The sequence below is a fragment of the Ambystoma mexicanum genome, chromosome 7q (genome assembly GCF_040938575.1).
Source record: "Ambystoma mexicanum isolate Mex_15411 chromosome 7q, UKY_AmexF1_1, whole genome shotgun sequence".
Taxonomy (NCBI): Eukaryota; Metazoa; Chordata; class Amphibia; order Caudata; family Ambystomatidae; genus Ambystoma; species Ambystoma mexicanum.
In genome coordinates this window covers 785,965,228-785,989,884 of record NC_090941.1, presented here as the reverse complement: position 1 = coordinate 785,989,884, position 24,657 = coordinate 785,965,228, and positions in this window count along the sequence as shown.

Here is a 24,657-nt window from a genome sequence, read left to right as displayed (position 1 = left end):
TCATAGTCGCCTGTCAGAGTGAGAAGGATCTGTGTATCGTCAGCGTAGTTGGTGTAAGAGATGCCCATGGCGTCAAGGATGAGGAAGAGGGGGTGGGTGAAGATGTTATAGAGGGTAGAGGAGAGGCAGGAGCCTTGGGGCACTCCACATAGCATGATGGTGGGTGACGCAGTGGCTAGGTCAGAGAAGACCTGCATGGTCCTGCCTTGGAGGAAGGAGGTGATCCATGTGGTGGCTTCATGGGAGAAGTTGGCTGTGGAGGAGAGGTGGTGGCAGAGGATGTCGTGGTCTACAAGATCAAAAGCTGCCGAAAGATCAAGGAGAAGGAGCAGGACAGGTTTGCCTTGGTCCCTTGCGTCATCCATTTGGTTTTTGAGGTTGAGTAGGGCAGTCTCTGTCCAGTGCCTGGGGCGAAAGCCGGATTGTCTCAGTCCAAGGAGGTTCTGCTCTTCAAGGAAGTGCTGGACCTGCAGGTAGGCTGCTTTGTCTAGAATCTTGAGGAGGAATGGGACTGTGGTGATGGGGCAGTAGTTGTTAGGGGAGGTGGGGTCAAGTGTGGGTTTCTTTATGAGAGGTCAGACCCATGCTTCCTTGAGGCATGAGGGGACTCTCCCAGTGGTAAAGGAGGCATTGACGAAGGCTGTTAGGAAAGGAGCCATGGTGTCTGCGCAGTCTTTGATGATGGAGGCAGGACAGGGGTCACCTTTGCAATTGGAAGGTTTTATGTTTTTCATGATGTTGATCATGTCTTTTTCTTGGATGGTTTTAAATGAGAAGGTGGGAGTGGCCTTTGTGGGTGAGGGGAGCGGTGGTGGTGGGGAGGGTGTAGTGGGGGTGGAAAGTGCTAGTTTGGTGTTCAGGATTTTGGCTTGGAGGGAGCTAATCTTATTACGCATAGCTGTTTGGATGTTGTCACACCATTCTTTATCCTTGGTGAAGTTTTGGGGGGTGGGGGTCTCAAGTTCCCTGAATATGGCAAACATTTCCTTGGTGTTTGATTTAGCCTCCGCGATACTATCTTCAAAAGATTTAGCTTTGGCTTTGATGATGGCTTTCTTGTAATCATTTGCAAGGGATTTGAATTTAAGTTTGTCTTTATCATTCTGAGATGTTTGCCAAAGAGCTAATGCTGCTCGTTTGTCAGTGCGTAGTTTTAGAAGGTCTTGGGTGAACCACGCATTGGCGTGTCTAGTGGGTTTGGTTTTGCGCGGTTTAAGTGGGGCGATGGCGTTGATTGCTGCTGTGATAGCAGTATTGTAGTTTTTGGCCAGGGTTTCTGGGTCGGTGGAGAATGGGGCTCTGAAGGCAGGTCCCTGTAAGAAGGGTAGGACTCTTTCTTTGGTCAGTTGACGGCACTCCTTGTGAGGGCTGGTGGTAAGGGTGGGGGGGGTGGGATGTGGTTGTGGTGGTGGGGATGTTGAAGGTGATGGTGTGGTGGTCAGACCATGGGGTGGGGGTGTTGCCTGTAACTGTGAGGGGGCAATTGTGGTGAGCAATCCAGTCTAGTGATCTGCCCAGGGCGTGTGTGGGGTCAGTGATGGTGTTGACGAATCCTAGGGTAGCTAGGGCTGTGTCAAGAGCTTTGGCAGCAGGGTCTTTGGCGTCATTAAGGCCAAGGTTGATGTCTCCAAGGAGAATGGCTTTGGATGACTTTTTCAAGTTGTCTGCCAGGAGGTGGGTAATGGAGTCCTGGAAGTCTCCTAGGGGGCCTGGTGGTCGATAGATGAGGTGTAGGGTGATGGTGCATTGGTGAGAGATGGTGAGTTTCATTTGAAAGTAGTCGCTGTTATTGTTAATAGATCTGTGAACCTTTCTGATGGTGATCGAGTCTTTGGCTATGAGGGCGTCTAAATACGTCTGTGTTCTTAGCCACTGCCATACGCCCATATCTGTTTCTCGTTGGGAGATGGCAGTTGACTGCTTCTCTTCTTTCAACTCGTCTACGCGTGAGGTCATATTCATCATCCAACCATACCATAATGCAAACTCTTGTCTTGTCTCCTCCTCTCCTCTCTGTCCTTCTCTATGTGCACATCCTTAATGGCTGTGCTGTCTATCCGACATGGTGCGGGAGCTGTGGTAGTCAATGGAACGTACGTTGGATTCGTATATACCGATGCAGCGCGTGTAGGATAACATCCTAACAAGGGACGCTGGCTGACCTCAGTGAAGGGTACGGGGGCGCTCGGGGCAGTGGGCATAGTTATTATCGGGGCACAATGGGTGACCAATTCGCTCACCATCATAAGGGGTTCTATAGACCCATCCTCCAAATCCTCTTCCATTTTCCATAAATCTAAGATCTCCTTTCTATTTTTCAATTTGTTGCCCTCATATTTAGCTGCCAAAATGGTATTTATATGACTCGGTATGTCTCTGTTATTTGTTCCCTGTTTCAGCCATGGCTTATGCATTCCTCCTTTTGTTTCAGCTAACCATTCCTTATGGTACTTGAGAATTGTTTCTCTATATAAAGGAAGGGCTTTGCACATATATTCCAATGGGGTTTGAATTTAAGTTTGTCTTATCATTCCGAGATGTTTGCCAAAGAGCTAATGCTGCTCGTTTGTCAGTGCGTAGTTTTAGAAGGTCTTGGGTGAACCACGCATTGGCGTGTCTAGTGGGTTTGGTTTTGCGCGGTTTAAGTGGGGCGATGGCGTTGATTGCTGCTGTGATAGCAGTATTGTAGTTTTTGGCCAGGGTTTCTGGGTTGGTGGAGAATGGGGCTCTGAAGGCAGGTCCCTGTAAGAAGGGTAGGACTCTTTCTTTGGTCAGTTGACGGCACTCCTTGTGAGGGCTGGTGGTAAGGGTGGGGGGGGTGGGATGTGGTTGTGGTGGTGGGGATGTTGAAGGTGATGGTGTGGTGGTCAGACCATGGGGTGGTGGTGTTGCCTGTAACTGTGAGGGGGCAATTGTGGTGAGCAATCCAGTCTAGTGATCTGCCCAGGGCGTGTGTGGGGTCAGTGATGGTGTTGACGAATCCTAGGGTAGCTAGGGCTGTGTCAAGAGCTTTGGCAGCAGGGTCTTTGGCGTCATTAAGGCCAAGGTTGATGTCTCCAAGGAGAATGGCTTTGGATGACTTTTTCAAGTTGTCTGCCAGGAGGTGGGTAATTGAGTCCTGGAAGTCTCCTAGGGGGCCTGGTGGTCGATAGATGAGGTGTAGGGTGATGGTGCATTGGTGAGAGATGGTGAGTTTCAGTTGAAAGTAGTCGCTGTTATTGTTAATAGATTTGTGAACCTTTCTGATGGTGATCGAGTCTTTGGCTATGAGGGCGTCTAAATACGTCTGTGTTCTTAGCCACTGCCATACGCCCATATCTGTTTCTCGTTGGGAGATGGCAGTTGACTGCTTCTCTTCTTTCAACTCGTCTACGCGTGAGGTCATATTCATCATCCAACCATACCATAATGCAAACTCTTGTCTTGTCTCCTCCTCTCCTCTCTGTCCTTCTCTATGTGCACATCCTTAATGGCTGTGCTGTCTATCCGACATGGTGCGGGAGCTGTGGTAGTCAATGGAACGTACGTTGGATTCGTATATACCGATGCAGCGCATGTAGGATAACATCCTAACAAGGAACGCTGGCTGACCTCAGTGAAGGGCACGGGGGCGCTCGGGGCAGTGGGCATAGTTATTATCGGGGCACAATGGGTGACCAATTCGCTCACCATCATAAGGGGTTCTATAGACCCATCCTCCAAATACTCTTCCATTTTCCATAAATCTAAGATCTCCTTTCTATTTTTCAATTTGTTGCCCTCATATTTAGCTGCCAAAATGGTATTTATATGACTCGGTATGTCTCTGTTATTTGTTCCCTGTTTCAGCCATGGCTTATGCATTCCTCCTTTTGTTTCAGCTAGCCATTCCTTATGGTGCTTGAGAATTGTTTCTCTATATAAAGGAAGGGCTTTGCACAAATATTCCAATGGGGTTGTCGACTCCATTGTAGCTTTATCACTTTTATATTATGTCGTCCCCATCCTCGCCCAAATACCCCTTTCCCCCAATGCTTTCACCCCCTCACACTTTCCTCACACTCACATCCACTTACTCCTCACAACCCTATTTTCACACAACAGGCCCTCGCTCGTCCTGTACTTAATTGCAACACAATAAACACAAAAAAGAAAAATCACAATAAAATCTACTTCTCGCTCCAACACCCCCTTTACATCTGGTAAGGAGATCCCAGACCCACCAGGGCCTCTACCATAACTACTTCTCTTTCTCACGCCCCCTCTATAGTGGGCGGAGAGATCCCAGTCCCACTAAATATACGGGGCCTCTATCTGTATCTTTTTTCCTCTGTTACACAGTGCTGTCTTACATAACAAAGGGTTGCGTTACACCACAATCCTCTATATAAAAAACCAACTTAACTTACTGACAATACCAAATGGTTTTCCAACCGATCCATACAATTCTCCCAATGCGTTGGGAAGTGCTCCTGTGCATTGTTAGAGACTTGCATCTATTGGAGTTACCCGACAAAACAGATTGCAAACTGTCTGCCTTTTTACCCAATTTTTCACAAAAAGTGTGCTGTATAATGCACAGTTTTAAACCATTATTGAAAGCATTTTCTTTGGGAGAACCCCGCCCTCCGAAGCCCTTTCTGTTATTTTGTACTATCTCACTACACTAGGTAACACTGGCATACTTTTTACACCCCTCTCTAGTGGCTGGTATGTTTAGAAACCGGGGGACACCGCCACCTTGTTGCAACAGTAGGTGAAAGATTTAAGATTTGATTAAAAAACATACTTTCATCTTTCACCCATAATAGTGTGCGCGTGCCACTGTGGCAGCATGATCATCATGTACATTTTGCATACGTAGTGGCCCCGAGGCCGGGCCGCAGTGTGGCGCGGCCCGTGCTTTGTGGAGGAGCTTGTGGGGAGGCGGAGGCCTCAATATGGCTTACAGCAGGGCCCCCATATTTTTTGTTGCACTACTGACACATAATGCACATTTGTAATATCAACACACGTATGCTCACAATTCAACACTCGTGCACACATTTTGGTGAGCATATTTACCTATTTGCTGCATCACAAATATATATATTTTTTTCCCCAGAAGTTTTGCTCTGCCCTTCGACCCGTTTCCGGTGCATGCAGAGGTCTGCCCGGTGGGGCCGAAGCCGCGTATGTCCCGAGCCTCACTGATGCATTCAGCGTCCTACTCAGTATTCAAACCCATTGGCAAATGATCCCTGCTACCTTATGATGAGCATGGCGGCTTGTGACAAATGGCAACGCAGATCACCACCGAAAAGGTCACGCGTGTCTAATGTCTAATGTGAGCTATCGTTCCTGCTGTTCAGTACGTTTCAGAAAGGCCTAGGTGCAAGAAATCTCCATTAATTGGGTTTACTGTCGCTTGATGGTCGTTGAGAAGGGATTTCAAAGCAAAAGTCAAGCCCCTCCCATGCACACCTGGATAGAAAGGCACTCCTACAAATAAGCCCACTAGAAAACACAAATGCAGAGACAATCATTTAGCAATAAAGGCACCAGGAACCTTCCTCAAATATTACATACACATCCTCATTGCACAACCTGATACAGTACCCGGTGTTGACTGTTGCACGCAAAAAAAAACACACACGCACACATTTATGGAAAAAAAAGCATCTTTATTCCACGCTGTGCTGCTTCGTGCGGTTAACCCATAATGTCATGGTCTGACCTATGACATTTTGCAGATGCATTTTTATACATTTTCACCCATAACATCACACCAATCTACTTACCTATGCGGCCTGCGGACATCTTATTTTCATCTCTGGGAGGCGGTCTACATTGATGTGTGATTTAGAGCAGCCTGAAGGGTGCGCGGTAATTGCTGCATGACCGTTCATGTTGATTCCATGCTACAAGTGCCATGCGTGAATCTGAATCACACTAAGTACATGGAAAGTGTAGCACGCGCTATGAATGATAGTGGAGTTGATAATAATGATGTTGGGATGTGCCAGCAAATGCTCTGCAAACATGGGAATCGAGGTTCTCTGGTATGCGCTACGGGAGCAGGAGTGGCTGTACCAGGGGTGTACTAGTAACTGAAAGAGTCCCTGGAAACAATTTTCAAAGTGGCCCGATATTACACATTTTCGGCAAGCCCCAAACTTTTCCTATGAGAACATTTGGAAATAAAATAGGTTGCCACACAAAAGAGGCCCAGGGTGCAGAGGTGCAGGGGCTTAGCGGGAAATCTCCAGAGTTCCCTATAGGCTAGTCTACCCCTGTGCTCTACACACTGTCCATTGTTTCCCACTGTGGATCGAGGATCACCAAACTGTATCGAACGTTGCACACGTGTGCTGTGCACATTTACTCAATGTGCAGGAACCACTCGTTCTCGTGTCGGAGATTCGAAACTCACCTCACTAATGGAACACAATGAGGAGACTAAGGACAGTACTAAGGACAGGGAGTTTCGGGCAACTCCCTCACATCCTGTCCACCTCAGACACTCAGGCGCCAGAGGAGGGCTTCAGCACTGAAGCCCGCCAAAGGCCAATGAACAAAGGAACCAAACCTGGTTTGGCGCGCAGAGTTAAACACAAGAAGGACCTTTCCAAAAAGAGTCTGTTTTTACAGATAGGTCTTGGGCGCCATATTGAAAAAAATGGCTGACCCGATTTTTAGCTACCGTTGTTCGTGGTCTCGAAAAATCATGGTAGTTTGATCTAAACCACTGCTACCAGCCATTTCAAGTAGGAAAGGGTAACATTTGACTGTTACATGAGTGTTTTGACTCAGAGAATGTTAGGGAACCCCTCCAGCACTCTATAGGAAGATAGAGTGTCCTGGGTCTGTACATTTAAAGAGACTAGTAAAGTCAATTTAACTTTACATGCTCTGGGAGACAGTAGTCAGTCCCAAAGAAGGTGTTTTAAACATTGGGAAATCTGAAAGACATCCCTGTGCCACTGCACTGAGGGTGCTGTGTGACACACAGAAAAAAGATTATGCCTATGGAGTTGTTTTAAAACTCCATATCCAAAGAACACAAAAGTAAAACACACATCAAAATACCTGGAAGAGTGGGCAAAAAAAGCTCACACTATTCCCAGGTAAAAAATCAAATCCTAGAAATCCAGCAAAGTTGCTGGGGGTTTCAAAAGGTAAGGGATATTAGCACATTATTGAGAATGCTCCCTAACACTCGTCCCTCCCAGACTAAGGGACAGGAGGATTTAATCCACTCCTGGATGAATCTCCTTACTTCAGTCGGTCAAACATCCTGGAGAGGCCATCAGCAGTTTGGTGGTGACACCCAGACCTGTGTTCAATGGTAAAATCAAACCCTTGCAGGCTGATTGGCCATCTCAGTAGTTTAGGGTTTTCCCCTCTCATTTCATCAACCATCTCAAGGGTTGGTGGTCAGTCTGAATCACAAAAGTAGATACATACAAGTATGGTGTAAATTTCTTCAGTGACCACGCAATAGCAAAACATTCTCTTTCAATGGTTGGCAACATTGTCTCAGGTTCCTTCAGCTTCCTGCTAATGAAGCAAATGGGGTGCTCCCTACCTTTCACATCCAGCGGACTCAGAATTGCACCTATACCTGTATTTGAAGCATCTGTCGGCACAATGGAGATTTGGTTGTAGTCAGGAGCTCTTAGGACTGGAGCTTGACAAAGGGCTTTCTTTAGGCCTTCAAATGCTTGAGTGCACTCCTCATTCCACCTGACCTTTTTATGGAATTTGGGAGAGGAGACCACCTTCAATGGAGAAGCTATGGTCCCATAGTTCTCTATGAACTTCCTATAGTAACTAGTGAGGCCTAGGAAGGCTCTCACTTGGGTTTGAGTAGTATGGGTGGCCCAGTTCTGTACAGCTTGTACTTTGCGAGGCAATGGCCTGATTTTACCTCCTCCTACCTCATGTCCAAGGTAGACCAATTTACTCTTACCAATTTGACATTTGCTTGCCTTTATGGTCAGATGGGCCTGCTCAGGGGCCTGAAAAACATATCCTAAGTGGTCAACATGTTCTTTCCAAGTAGGGCTGAACATTGCAATGTCATCCAAGTAAACCATGTAGAAGTCCTCCATCCCATTCAGAACCTGGTTAACCATCCTTTTAAATGTAGCAGGTACATTCTTTAGTCCAAAAGGTATCACCTTAAACTGGTAGAGGCCTGCTGGGGTTGAGAATGCAGTTTTCTCCTTGGCATGGTCTGTCAGTGCTATTTGCCAATAGCCTGAAGGGAGATCAAATGTACTGAGGTACTTGGCTGAACCAAGTTTGTCCACCAGTTCATCCCTCCTGGGTAAAGGGTGGGCATCAATCTTTGTGATTGCATTACGAGCTCTATAGTCCATACAGAATCTCAACTCCTTGGATCCTGCCTTTGGCACTAGTACAACTGGACTAACCATGGACTGGTAGAGGGCTCTATTACCCCACGATCAAGCATCTTGTTCACCTCCTCCTTTATGTGGGATCTTACATGATCTGACATCCTGTAATCTCTGCTTTTAACAGGTTAACAGTCACTAGTGAGAATATCATGCTGGCCCCAAGGGGTCAAGCCTGGTGATAGTGAAAACAGGGAGGCAAACTGATTTAACAGAAACTTGCACTCCTCCTGTTGTTCAGGTGTCAAATTAGAAGAGAGATGAACTCCTTCTAATTTCTCATCTAAAGGCTGGCTTCTGAGTAGGTCAGGTAGAGGTTCACTCTCCTCCTCCTCTTTAGCTGAAGCTAGAAGCAAAGCTCCCACTTCTGGTCTTGAGACATAAGCTTTTAGACGGTTGGTGTGAAAGATTCTTGGAGCCTCCTTAGGATTGCCTAAATCCACCAGATAGTTGACCTCTCCATTTGTCCTGCAAGGTCCTCTGCATTGCATGTACCATAACTAGAACCAGCTGGTCTTGAGTAAACTCAACCATGTTGGCCTTCTGGTCATGCCAATGCTTCACCAGAGCCTGACCGGCTTTCAAGTTATCTGATGCTTCTGCCATCATGTGTGACATTCTCCTCCGGAGACCTATCGCATAGTCAGTGACTCTCACTGGCTTGTGGGGAAGGAGCACTCTCCAACCCCTCCTTAATCAGGGTCAAGGGGCCTCTAACTGGATGGCCATAAAGAAGTTCAAAGGGACGAAATCCAACTCCCTATTGAGGGACTTCTCTGTAAGCTAAGAGAAGGCATGGCAGTAGAAGGTCCCACTTTCTCCTAAGGGGTTTTTCTGAAGCACCTATCATGCTCTTCATTGTACGATTAAACCTCTCTACCAATCCATTTGTCTGAGGTAGGCAGTTGAGAACTTGTAAGTTACTCCACAGTTTTTCCACATGGCCTGCATGTAGTGGGACATAAAATTGGATCCCCTGTCAGAGATAACTTCCTTAGGAAAACATACTCTGGTAAAAATACCAAGTAGAGACTTAGCCATAGCCTGAGTGGTAACAGTTCTCATAGGTATGGCTTCAGGATACCTAGTAGCATGGTCTAATACAACCAGGATAAACCTGTTTCCTGAATATGTTGGAGGGTCTAAGGGACCAACAATGTCAATTACTACCCTCTCTAAAAGGACTCCCACCACTGGTAGATGCACCAAGGGTGCCACATTCTTGGCTCCACTCTTGCCAGAGTTTTGGCAAGTGTGACAGCTCCTACATAATTTATCTACATCAGTCCCCAACTTAGGCTAGTAGAAATATGAGGAGAGCCTTTCCTTGTTCTTCTTGAAACTCAAGTGATCAGCCAAAGGTATCTCATGGGCTAATTGTAGGAACTCGAGTCTGCTTTCAAGAGGCACTACAAGTCTCCTGTAGTCCCCTAGGATAGACTCAGTCGGTTCACTGTAGAAGAGGCCATCTTCCCAGTACAACCTATGCTTCCCTGGCTCTTGCCCATCCAGCGGGGAAGCTGCCTGTTGGCGAAGACCTTCAAGAGTAGGACACTCTCTTTGACCTCTGCTGAGGTCTGTCCTACTGGGTCCACTTTCTTCCATTAAAGACTGCAGCTCAGGATGGTCTGCAGGATCTAGATTTCCAACAGGAGCAAGGTCCTCTTCCAGCTCTGATTCCTCAGCAGCTGATTCAACCACACAAGGTTGTTCCACACACTCAGCCTGAGCTGGTGGAGGGATCACAGGTGTGATCTTCGACAGTCCACTAGGGGATGTCCACGTTGGTAGCACAGGAGACCTGGCTGGTTTCTTTCTGGAAGTTTTAGGTTTCCCTTTTTCCTCCTTCTTCCTTGAAATAGCAGTCCGTAAGTGCTGTGGTCTGGGAGGTATAGTTTCTTCTATAATCTCCTTTTGAGAGCCCCTTAAGGTAAACTCTCTGGCCTTCCTAGTTTGCTCCTGTTTCCTTTTGCTGGGAGGCCTGGGGGTGCTTGATACAACTCCAAGAGTTTTAAAGTCATTCCCCAACAGGACTCTCCCAGGTACTTTACTCTGCACACGTACAGGTATCTTGACAGTCATGTCATTGCACTGGATGAGAGCTGGTAACTGTGGATGCATTTGGTCAGGGGCTCCAGCAAGCTTAGTTAGGTATTTAGGTGCCTTAGCAACATCATCTACCTTGAAAAATGATTCATCAACTACAATAATGCTGGCCCCATTGTCTCTGATGGCAGGGGTCTCCTGATCATTCACAAGAACACTGTATTTGTAATATTCTTTAGTATTGTCTGGAATGGAATTGTAAACATCTAGGTTCTGCTGTTCCCACTGACCCAGGGATACTAAAGAAACACTGGCTAAGAAAGACTTTCATGGGTTCCTCAGCCGGTAAGTGAACCTTTCCACTTGCCATTGGTACTTCATCCTCTGGGGAGAAGGCTAAGGAGAAAGTGTGGATCCCTGAAGGTTTACCCTTACATCTGGGATCCCCTTTTACATGGTCAGTTGACCCACAAGCATAACATTTTCCAAATGTCTTTATGAATGGGGGTTAGTTCTGACCTCACTCTGGTTTGGCACCAGGTGGTACACTAGCCTGATTCGGTTTCCCTTGTGGCTTACCCTTGTTATGTTTGGGGCCCTCTTTTGGAGTGGAGGTATTGGAATTCTCTTTGTTATCTTTCGTGTGCTGCTTTCCCTCATCTTTCTTCTGAGTTGCCCCAGAATCCTTGTGAGTAGACCTGTTTGTCACGGAATTCCCCCTTTCTCACCTGGGAGCGATCCTTGCAGGATTTCTTGGGCGGTGTCTTCTTACGCACGGACCTGGTCTTGTATAAGCCCGCGCGAGCCTCTTCTGACTCCAGCGTGCGTTCAGAGTTCCGGGAATCAGATACTCCGGGTTCCATGAACGAAGAAGGTGCGCACACGGCGCACGAGTCCAGGAAACAAGGAAGAAGGAAGAAGGGTATGGGAATGTAATTAGGAGGTTCAGGAACAAGGATAACAGAGTAGCGAACTACGGCGCTGCTTGCAATAGCGTTGAGATGCGTGGGGCCGCGGGGGCGCGGCCTATTTGTAAAATACGCTACGTCTGACTTAAAGACAGAGGAAGGCGTTCCACATTAGACGGCCATGTTGGAAGTATCAAGGAGTGCAAGCCCCGTTGTGATAAGGACCATGAAGTCCAAAAGGGGCACATTCTGTGGGACATGACACTGTTGGCAACCCACAAGTCAGCAGCCCTTGCTAACTTCTTTGGGTCAATTTCCTTAGAGTCAGCCAAGTGCTGTCTCAGCTCAGGAGAGCAGGCATCATAAATAGATTCCAACATAAACAGATTTCTCATACCTTCATAAGTATTAACTCTGTAACCCTTAACCCACCCATCTAGGTTTTTCAAACATTCAGTCACCCAGGTAGCCCAAGGGGTACCATCATGCTTTTTGAGATAGGGGTCTTCCCAAACCTAGCTATCAGAGCTAGTTTCACACTTTCATACTCCTTTCTGTCTATTTCCCCCATCTCCATTACCACATCAGTTGCAACAGGGCGTAGCCTAGAAAAAGGCCAATGAATCAGCTGATTCCATGTAATGTCTTGAATCCCATGGTTATATTTAAAAGCAGCCAACCAATCCAAAAATCAAGCTTAACCTCATACATACTTACTGCATCTTTGGGCATGCAAGGCATTTTAGGACCGGAAGACCTAGAAGACTCTGGGAGAAAACCAGTTTCAAGAGACAACTTTTTCATTTCAAGTGCATGATTCAACTCCTTTTCTCTGAGCTTAAGTTCTTGATGTTTGCTCTCAGTTTGGCTTGGATTCTTTCTTTTAAATTCAAACTCAAGTCTCATTCTTTCCAAAGAGACAAATTCAGGAGTTAGTGTTGGACCTGATGGGGTCCCTGTGGTCAGAGGTTGAGGCCTATGAGCAGGTAGAGGTAAAATAGGGCCTACACTTTGAGTCTCCTCTGCCTCATCTAACTCACCCATAACATTTGAGCTGGGCTCTGAAACATTATCATCCTCATCAATATGTACCACATTTGCTGCAGTGGTAGGTGTTTCAGACCCACTCCTCAGACTTTGATATTCCAACAACGTTTCTATCAATTCAACCTTTTTGCCTTTTACAGTGAGGGTCCTAGCTTTACACATATCTCTCAATTGATCAACTGTTAAAGTGACTAGGGTCTCCTGTCTGTAACTTTCCATATCAGGCATAATAAAACAATTGCTTCTCTAGTGTAGCTTAGCCTTGTGAGGGTTATTTGAACAAAGGTAAGAGTAGCACTCTAAATGTAACAACTATACGTTATCCTCACCACTGTACACCAGTGTTAGGCAGAATCACATGCAGTACCCATGGGGAACATTACATGCAATTAAGACTACAAGGGTCAGTACAATTTCACCTTTGGTACAAGCCTGTACTACACAGTAATGTGGTAGCAGTGGCTGAGCAGCCAGACTTATCTCAAACAGTAAAGTGAGCAGTACAACAGGCTACACAAAGGACTAGCAATCACAGTGGTTCAAACAAACACTTACTCAAGGTTTCTTGGTAAAAGAATATACATTTATTTACACAGTCAGTTGGAAAACATTACACTAGCAAGAGCAGCTCAATATCACACACTAGTATACTACAATACACAACCAATACGTTACTGAACAAGTTTAGCTCCCCTGAAGTGGGAGCAAAATGGCACTTCAGTTACTTTAAAAAGGGGTAAAAAGACAAGGTTATATGAAATGAAGCACAAATACATTTATGCTAGCCATCCCGGAGGGATACACTATCTCTAGACAAGATAGAGATGGCCCCCGAGGCGGCGGTATAGCTATCATCTCCAGAGAAAGACTATCTATGAGAATAGCTTCTCCTCAAACCTTGCAATCCTGCAAATTCATTTCCATCAAACTCCCTCTAAATCACTCCCAAACACTCACTATGCACATAATATACAGACCTCCTGGGCCCATTGGAACATTTGAGGAGGACCTGCATAACATACTTTCCAGTAATCTCAAGTCGACTTCCCAAGTATTACTCCTGGGTGATTTTAACCTAGGATTCAATGACCCCTTGGATGAACAGGCCCTACAAATTGCCAACTCTCTCAATGCATTAGGAATAAAGCAAAAAGTAAATGAAGCCACTCATATCAAGGGTAGAACTCTGGACTGAGTAGCTGAGTATAATTGTACAGCTACCATAACATCCATTACTCCTCTATCTTGGACAGACCACCACCTGGTGTCCATGACCCTATCTACTATCAGACCAACTATCCCAGCCTCACAAATAGCTCCATCGTGTCTAACCAGAATGAAAAAGAACATCACAATCAACAGCATTATTCCAAATATCCTACCCACTCTAAATTCTCTGCCGGATAACCTTGACCCTAGCACCTTGGTGCAGGAATATAACAAGAACCTGCTCTCCACATTGGACAGAATTTCCCCCCTAAAACTTACACCAAGCAAGCCCAAAGCACACTTCAACAAATGGTTCACCCCGCAACTAAAGGACTTGCGGCTATTAAAGAGAAAATGTGAAACAGCCTGGCGACTCTGTCCTTCCAGCGAGAACAAAATAAAATGATCATCCTCGGCAGCACACTACAAAAAGGAAATGTGTCTGGCAAAACACAACTCGTATAACAAACGTATTGCTAATTCCAACTCCAGCATGAAAGATCTATTCACAATACTAAGAGAACTAGAGTCCCCTATTTCCATACCTGATATGTGCATTAAAAACAAGACCTAGTGCTCAGAGATCCAACAAGCCTTAACCAACAAATAAACACCCTACAAACTAAAATACAGAATAAGAAAGACTCCCTGAACCTATCACAGCCAACTAACCCTCTCATACCCAATACTAAAATCATTGGTCATAATAATAGATTCCACTTCACTAAAACTACTGTCCTAGAAGTTGAAAAAACCATCCTATCACTAAAACCATCTAATTGTAAAGGAGATGTCTGCCCTGCACACATCACAAAAGATGCTGCCAGAGACCTCTCTCCATTTATCTCAAAATTGATCAACGCCTCATTTGCCTCAGGCGCTGTCCCAATCAATCTTAAACAATCTTGGGTCCTCCCACTCCTGCGGAAGCAAACTCTAGACCCTCTCATCGCCACAAACTACCACCCTATCACGACGGTACCATTTCTTCTTAAAATCTTGGACAAAGTTGCCTACTCGCAGATCCAAAAATACCTTGAGCTACACAATCTCCTAGGTGTTAGACAATCAGGCTTCCGCCCGCTACATGGGACGGAAACTGCACTGATAGATTTGAAAACTCAGATCGATGAGCTGAGAGACAAAGGGAAAGCAGCACTTCTACTGTTACTTGACCTCTCAGCTGTATTCGACTTGGTGGACCACAGGGTCCTCTGTAGACACCTTGACACAGCAGCCCATTTCTTCCAAGATGCAGTCAATTGGATAGAATCTTTCCTGAGTGACAGAACCATCAGAGTATTCTCCCCATCAGCAGCGGCCGATCCTATCCCAATCATGTGCGGTGTCCCCCAGGGCTTCTGTGTGTCCCCTATCTTGTACAACATATTCACCAAGCCATTGTTCGATGATCTGGACCTTCTGGGTGTCACCTACACTAACTATGAAGATAACACACAGATTCTCCTCCCACTTTCCGGGGATCACGGCAAGGACTTGGCTCTGGTGAATAGATCTACCTCATCTTTCAGGCATGGATGGCCACACATGGCCTATGCCTAAATAATGACAAGACATAGTTGATAATTCTTGGCACCTCTTCCAGCATAACCAAATTAGGCCACAAATACGCATCCTTCATCATTGATGGCAACAATATTATAGTCTCTAAGGAGGTACAAACACTAGGTTTTTACATGGACGCCACTATGTCATTTAACAAGCAACTGAAATCCTTAGCCTCCTCCACTGCTTACACTTATAAGCTTATTTGAGCTGGCAAGCCCTTCCTCTCCAATGATAGCTGCATTATACTAGCCAGAGCTCTGATCCTCTCCAGACTGGATTATTGCAATGCCCTATACAGTAATGCTAACAAAGCCAGTATCCAAAAACTCCAAATTCTACAAAACAATGCTCTTAGAGCCACACTAAGCATTAACAATAGAGCACATATGACTGCAATTAGATGTCAGTTTAGCTGGTTATCTACCCACAACAAAATCCAACTAAAAATAGCCTCTGTGACACACAAAGCATTACACAACGCTGCCCCCAGCTACCTAATCAATAAACTGTCCAGAAAAACCTCCAGCAGACCCACTAGAGCTGTCAACTCAAACTGCCTGGTGGTACCAAGATTTAAGTCTTCCAAGATCGGCGGCAACAGTTTCCTGTGAAGGCCACCAAACTTTGGAACTCACTACCAATCGAGCTGCAAGCTGATTTACCCTATCCTCTCTTCAGAAAGAACCTTATCACCCACATTAATCTATACGAAGACTAATTCCCTTTCTTTAAACTGTCGTACTACATGACACCCCACCCTGAGTATAAACTTCTGTATATTAATATGTAAATAAATCTCTTACACATTTACCATATAGGCATACCACTATATACCTTTGCATATTACAATGTAATAACTTTGCTGTAATTTGTAATGGCACATTCTTAGCATTACTTATTGTGTATCTTATTTGTCTTTGTATACTGTTTACCATTATGTAACTTTGTAAGCTTTGCATATCCTTGCTGCGCCCTGCTACCTTCGGGTCCGGTGCACTTTACAAATTCAATAAACAAACAAACAAACAAACAAACAAACTTTCATAGGCAGGGCAAAGGGTTTGAGTTAACTACAACCAGCAATTCAATTCATAGGCCTGGGCCAAAGTCAATGGTTCAGAGTCATTGTATAGGATAGCACAGTTCTGGTAGTAAACGGTTAAGTCTTTGCCATGGTTTTTAGAAGGATTTGGTCAGACGGAAAGTCAGATGTATGTTTAGGGAAGGACAAGGCTTCAAAGATGGGAAAGTTTCACAAACTTTCACCACAGCCAAAAGGATTTCCTGACCGCATTTACACAGTACCTTTAGACTGAAGAAGAGCTGTAGCCGAGGCAGTTGTTCCTGGCAGTTTGAGCAGATCTCGCTGTTCCTGAGCTACAGTCGTGGGGACAAGAAGGAGGACATCGGGAGGTTCCTGCACTGCCCAGGAAAGAGGCCACAAGCTTGGCTAAATGTCGGTTTACGGTGTGAGTGCCTTAAAGACCACAAACTGGTATCCTTCCCACTGGCTATCCAGTTTTCCACAGCACTCTGCAGAAAATTAGACCAGGAGGGGACGGTGTCTAGGCGGCTTGTGATTTGGTTGTACCCTCCAAACTCAAGGGAAAAAGTTAACCTTGAAGGGCTTCTCTGTTGATGGAGTTTCAGGCAATTCGGACCTGCAGCAGGGCTTCACCGGTCGTCCAGGAGTTGCAGCAGCCGTCTTCCTTCAGCTCATCTTCGGTTCTTTCGTTCCAGTGGTCGACTCTGCTTTCCAAGTCCCAGAGACCGGCTTTTAAACAGTTTTCCCCCATTCATTACAGTCTGGCTATCACTCACACAGCAGGGTGGATGTGCTTGCCGGACAGCCAGCTGGCCAATCACACCAGAGTGCATTCAGGTGTCCTAGGAGACTAAGCACAGGGAGTTTCGGGCACCACCCTTTCATCCTGTCCACCCAAGACACTCAGGTGCCAGAGGAGGGCCTCAGCACTGAATCCCACCAAAGGCCAACGAACAAAGGGACCAAACATGGTTTGGCGCACAGAGTTAAACACAAGAAGGACCTTTACAAAAAGAAACGGCAAAAAAAGTTGACCAGAGTCTGTTTTTACAGATAGGTCTTGGGCGCCATATTGAAAAACATGGCTGACCCGATTTTTAGCTATCGTTGTTCGCGGTTGGGAAAAATCATGGTAGTTTGATCTAAACCACTGCCACCAGCCATTTCAAGTTGGAAAGGGTAACATTTGACTGTTACATGAGTGTTTTGACTCAGGGGATGCTAGGCTACCCCTCCAGCACTCTATAGGAAGATAGGGTGTTCTGGGTCTGTACATTTAAAGCGACTAATAAAGTCAAATTAACTTTACATGCTCTGGGAGACAGTAGCCAGTCCCAGAGAAGGTGTTTTAAACCATTGGAAGTCTGAAAGACATCCCTGTGCCACTGCACTGAGGGTGCTTTGTGAAACACAGAAAAAGATGATGCCTATGGAGTTGTTTTAAAACTCCATATCCGAAGAACACAAAAGTAAAACACACATCAAAATACATGGAAGAGTGGGAAAAAAGGCTCACACTCTTCCCAGGTAAAAAAAAATCAAATCCTAGAAATCCAGCAAAGTTGCTGGGGGTCTAAAAAAGGTAAGGGAAATTAGCACATTCTTGAGAATTCTCCCTAACATGCATCCCTCCAGTCTCTCCATGGTGTGGCACTAGGCGAAAACTGCACTGCGCATGTACACTTATGCAAAATCAAGCACATACTTATGTTTTGGGTGTGTTAATACTGATCTAGGCTTCCATGGGCTTCAAACATACACTGTTGGACTATGTAGTGGTAAGGGCATGAGAATCCACATCAGGGGCACTTCCTGAGACTATCACTTTCCACTATACCTTTTTTACCTGATTTTGTGTTCTGTGTATTTTGTTGAATTATATTTTGCTACTTTTGTACTGTAGGTAATATGGTCGTTAAGATGATGTATCTTTGGAGCAGGAGCCCTTTTAGTTCCCTCGTCAAAAGCAGTGCCAGGTGCTTGCCTGGCATGTGACTTGTGCAAAATACTCCTACAGTGGAGTAAGGCCAACGTACCCCCAATGCATAAATGTATGGCACCACCTGGGAAAAACCCTGCTGTAATGGAATGCCCAGCTCCAAAAAGGCTCCCTCAGCTTTGCACGCATCTCGGGTCTCATAGGTTTAGGCAGTGGGTTAACAGAAGATATAACAGGTACATCAGGTGAAGTAGCTCACAAGTTGCAATGCATAATAAAAAAGGCAGTGCATCTTCATGATAGGAACCTTTAAATTGAATAGAGCAGTTTCATTGTATCACTAAGTACCGACCCAAGTAAAGCAATACGTTCTTGTTACCTTGGAGAATGGGGCCAATGACATTTCTTTGATATTGAGCAGAAAGAAATCATAAATGTGAAACGGTACAAAGATCTTCCAAGATATCACAAAGCCCCCTGTGATCTGATAACTTGGTAGCATTCACTGCATACAAGGATGAGAGCAGCAAAGGCACAATTATTGTCTATCCAGCTGTTCTGGTTCCTCAGGTAGCTATTGCCCATTTGGAAAGTTGGGACCATTCTAGGGTGCTTGGCCACCCCATTCTAAGGTGTAGTTTAGTTCCTCCTTCTCTAGGACTCTTCTGTAAGGAAAATTAAATGTACTTTAAGCATAATAGAGGGTTGTCAGACAGAAAGCGAGAGAGAGGAGGAGAGCCATAGATTATTGGACGCATATAGAGTCTGGGCTGGCAACACCAAAAGGTTTGTTTTGGTCCACCCAGTTGTTTTGGTTCCTTTGGCAGTTCTTGACCCTATGTAAGGCTGGGACCATCTTGGGGTGGATTGCCATCCCACTTCATGTTACAGTCAAACACCTCCTTTCTAGTTCCAGACCACCAGACTACCAGGCTTCTGTAAAGCAAATTAAACATACTTTAGGGGAGGGGAAGAGGGAGAGGGTTCAGGAGAGAGAGAGAGATGGACAGAGAAAGAGAGAGAGAGAGAGAGAATGAAAATGAACTATGGGGAGAGGGCTCATGCACACTGAAGATCGTGCAAATGACAATAATGTGCAGTATATCAGCCAGTATTATAGCATAACATTATGAGTGCAGAATGTGTCATGCTTAATGTCTCCAAGCTCAACAGTGCTGTTAATGCCCTCTTTGGCAGACTGACAATGGCTTACTCTTATGGGGTGTCTGTTAAGAAAACAACTATTAAATGACCATAGATAAGCAAATTACTCCATCTCAGAAGACACTGCAGTATGTTGCAGAAGAAAGGGAGACATAGATATGACAAAGCCTACACAACACTGAGAGAAACAGGGAAAGATTGTGTAAATCCCAGTAGCTTAACATAACGAATGCAGAATGTACACATAGCATAACATATTGAAGCAATCTAAAGAACAACACGGAAGGTTTTAGTGGCAGGAAAGTACTTACTTGTGGGTTTATATGGTGCTTAGCATCAGGTCTTGTTTCCGCTTGAGTGGTGGGAGTGGTCTCCTGAGATTTGGGTGATTACATCTGAGTTTCTGTGGGAGGGAACGGATTCCGTAGCAATTCCTCGCTCCCATGGTCGCCGAATTGTCTAATTCCAAGAGCAATGGTGGCACAGCAGAATATTGGCTGGGCTTTTAAGCACCACAAATGCTATTGTCCTTGCTGCAGACACTTTTGTATGCTAATTACAGCATCACTTGATACCCCACAGGTGGGGAAAGAAGACAGGTTCAAGCACATAGTGCGTGGGGTGGGCTGAAGTGAGGAATGCCTGTGCAGTCATTTAATTCTGGTGATCTGCATCTATTGTATTACACAGTAGATATCTGTGTACTTTCCTCATACTGTAGCTCAAATCATAAGATATAGTCCACTCTGTGTCACTTCCCTGTGATCTCTAATATAGGCACTGTCCTGTGTCTGGTCCGAAAGTATAGGGTGTGACTGGGACAAAAATTGGGGGATAAGCCAAGTTTCTTGGACAGTCATGCATGTGGGTCATAGGACCTCAGGTATGATTTCAGTACATGTATGCATTTGTGAGACAGCATGTGCTGTTACAGCTCTTTCCCATCATCGGTGTGGACATGCTATGTTCATAAATTTGCATTTTGCAGATCTTATCTGAAGAATCCAAAAATGGATTCCCTGAGACTGGAAGCAGGAATGCAAGCCCTCCACCTGATGTATTTATTTATTTATTGTATTGTATTTGTGTGTAGCGCCCAGGCCTGTAGAGTGTATTAAGCAAACACCATAGTCTAGAGTAAGTGTAGCAATGCTATTTCTGCCTAATGCTTGATCACTTTAAAAAAGGTTATGAAAGCCTGTAATCTTAAATAATGTTTTGATTATTTCAGGTATGATTTCATTGTCTGTGAATGGTGTGACTTGATTACACTAAGATACAGAATATTTAACTATTTAATGGACATAAATCTTCCAATCAGCGCAACTGTGCTCTGCTTGTCTTTCAGTGCAATAGCCACTGTTGGCCTGAGAACACAGCTTGTGATAACGACCCACCTGGCAACCAGGATTCAAGTCAAGGGTACACGCAGGTGGATGGAGTCGCCCCACTTTTTTCAGGAGCCAACCCACTTTTTTTCCGAGGGCACCTTGATTATGCTAATTTCTGGTGACGCCAAATTCAATTTACATGTTAATGAGTCCTCCTACGTTTTTTTTTAGGACTTGACCCCTTTTGGCAACTGTTATGTTTTTGTGTCAGGATAATGATAGCTTTCCTGGTATGCCAATGGGAAGACCATGGTCTGAAACCAGCCATCGCGTCTACAGTGCCACTTCTATGGGACATTTAAATGTTAAATGTTAAATGTTAAAGGTATTTGTACCGCGCACCGTCACCAACGGAATTGGACCCCAGGCGCTCAGGCGGATCTGTAAATGATAAAGGTGGGATGGGTTAGTAGGTTGAAGAAGGGAGTAGGATAGTGAGAGGAGTGGTGTGCTGTTGGCAGCTTCAACTCAGTATACACCGGGTGCTGAGCTTTGGTGCGGGTATCGGATCGGAGTCAGTCCGTGTGTGCTGTTGTTCCGGCTTATGTGTTGTTGCAGTGTTGTGAAGTACGTGCGGCTTGTTGTGCGAGAGATGGTTGTGTGAGTTTTTTGAGTGAGATAGGTATGCAGAGTTTGAGCTTATATAGGTTAGTGGGTTACCTGACCTTTACCAATGCTAGCACTCCTAGTTCTGAGGAGTGTGTCTCTTGTTGACCCTCACATTCCCATCTATACGCGGCACAGGCCAATGTTTAGGGCTCCATACAGGTGTGGTCATGCCAACATTCACACTTTATCTAGACGCGACGCAGGCTGGTGTTCAGAGATCAGTCCAGATGTGGGCAAGCTAACATTCACACATCCATCCGAACACCACTCAGGCTGGTGTTCACGGCTCTGAGTGTGGCACATGCTCGCGTTTAGGTTTTTTTAAAATAAAGATTACGTCATGGTGGTGAATTACAGTCAGTTGTAAATCCGCAGCATTGCCGTATGAGCAGTAAGAGGCATAGAGACGAGATAATTAAAGTAATGGGTGCATGGGTGAGTGTGGGGCAGTGTGACAAGTGACTAAAATGTATTCCTCGTCCTCAGCCATGTTGTAATTAATTACTGTAATAACGCACAAGAAAGGTACTCATTGTGTTGCCAGCAAGGGGTTGTGGAGAGTGTGCTGCAACATGGAGTGCTGGAAACATGGTGCTCTTAATGTTATGCAGGTTAGAGGTAACTCTTCAGGTATAATGTTCCTGTCATTGATCTGTGTAACACTGGCCAGCAAAGGATGCTCACTTTGCCCAATACAAGACCCTTTGTCTCAGCGACTGACCTCTTGTGTGTGGCCAGGGCCAGCGCATTCAGTTGTGGGTGCTGGGAACTGAAGGTGGAGGTGTCCCACAACCGGCACCACTTTAGCAACTTCACACCCTACTCTCCTGTCCTAGTATGAATACAGTACATGCAGGTTGTGTACTAAAGTGTGCACTAAAGTGTGTAGTATACCAATAGTAGTAAAGGAATGGCATCTAAGTGCGCCTGTTTCTCATTAAACCATGAGAATTGGTCACACTATTAATAATATATAACAAAACACGTCAGGGGATACATAAAAGGATAAAAGGAATACATTGTAAACAAGTAAAAGCAAGGGCTATATGAAAGGATTTACTGAATGCATTAAAAATAACAACAGTGGAACTGATCAAATCTTGAGACCTCTTTCATATAGGGGGGGGGGCATTCACTTGTTGAGATGCACACCAGGTATGAACCCTCAGCCCCAATCTATCAACGCCAGATACTCGGACGGGTTATAAATACCTTGCAAGTGCAGTTTATCACAATATTAATCCAAGGGCAATCATCGCCCTAGAGCAATACATTTCAGGTAAAATAGCTCACTGCTGGCTGCTGCGATCTGTGTCTGATCTGCACGTTGCGGGTTCGAATCCTGTCAAGGCCATCTCTGCCTTGCATCCTTCTGGTGTCCATAAATGTGTGTCAACTTCAGTGTTCTGGGTAAGTCGCTATAAAAATAGCACATTATTATTCAAGTGCATCTTTCTATTAGTACACAGTTGCACTAGTACTAATGCTGAATGGTATTAACACTAGTACATAAGAAAATATTCTTTGAATATATTTTGGAATCAGGGCAAAGTTTACCCTAGTGATAATATACAACGGCATTAGCACTAGGGCAGACTTCGCCCTGATGTACACATTAATTGAATTAATAGGCCGTTGCCCTACTGCTAATACTGTGCAAACCTGTACTTGGAACAATGCAAAGTTTCTGTAATCTGACCCTGACGCCGCATTACAAAGAGTGACGGGTGCCTGAACATCTATGTGCTTGAACCGTGCCTACATAACACTTTCCTCACCCTCACAGCGTGCTTGTGGCCAAAGCCAGCGCATAAAGTTTCATGTGCTTTTACCCTCATTAAATAGCATGATATGAAATGATAAACAGCATATTTATTTATTTATTTATTGTATTATGGTTTGAAAATCAAAACTTCCAAAATCAACCAAACAAAAATAATTCTCTACCATCACATTCAGATATGCATTAATCCCATAAAAGAATCATATCATATTATTATTGAGATAATTGCTATCGAACCATGCTAAAACAATAATAATTTAAACTCTAACTACTGTAAATTTCATGCATGCAAAATAGTAAAAATCCTTTTACAAAAGCTGACCAAACTAATCATTATAGATATTTGTTTTTCCTGTAGTAATCCTGACCAAACACAAACTCGCAACCGCATGAGTCCTCTGTACAAAGCATGCAGGGTAATGTTATCCTCATGCAGTTCTACTAGCAGGATGCTCCAGGCAAAAATGCTCCAGTGTCACTGAACTCTCGTGATAAGTATAATCTGCAGTATCTTTCATTTCCAGGATTTCCGGTTCTCGTCGCTAAATGTTTCTCCCTGACCCCTGGGAATTGTACTTTGGGGAGTTCGAGGTGTAGATGAAATAAATTGCTGTATCGTGACCAATTTACTTAATGCCATTTGGCTGTTGCGACAATCATATTTAAGCATATTGCTTTTCATCTTTTCCATACATGTTACACAGAAACGGGTCATCATTTACCTGAATATTTTTGTCACGTTTCTTTATATTTTCTGAAAATTGTCAAAATATGGACGATGTCTATCTTATTTTCATCTTGGAGTACTGATGAATGTTTACGTGCAGTGCACTTTTCTGTAGTCAAGCTAGTCTACCAAACTGGCTATACCTAATTCGATCCAAGCAGCTGCACAAGGAGCTGATTATCGTAACCTTAACAGAGATATCCAGTTCCGGCCTTCCAACATCTCCAGCCCCTACTCGTTATCTCCAGTTCTTTCCCATACAATAGTTAGTATAGGTACATTTGTCATTATATATTTCAAGTGCAACAGTAGCAAACTAAAGCACCCATATAAATGATTACATTGTTTGATCTCAGCAGCTCATAGATTTACAGTCGTTTTTAAATGATTCAATTAAGTCACTGTACCCTTCTTGTTAGTCATGATATAACAAAGAAAATTCACTTATGAGACCACTCCCACTACTCTATTTGCACGTAAAGCGCCATTTATTTTTCTTATTGGAATTTAAAAAAAATATTTTTAGTATTCTCATTTCATTATTCTAAATCCTTATTCAGTGAATGTTGAGGACTGATCGATGTCACATCACGCAACACTACATCATCCACATAAGTAATCCACAACAGGCACAGATGGAGGAAACTTTCTTGCCACCATTATGGCTTCTCTCAAATTGAAGATGCATAAAATAAAGAGGCAGGCCCTCTTGGTATACCCTTATAGTAGTCTGATTTTCTTTGAACATGGCTCTGAGCATTCAGACGTGCCTGGCCTGTGATCTCTTAATGTAAATAGATTATTTGTTTCAAGAGGGCCTGATGCATACCCTTTTTGTGAAG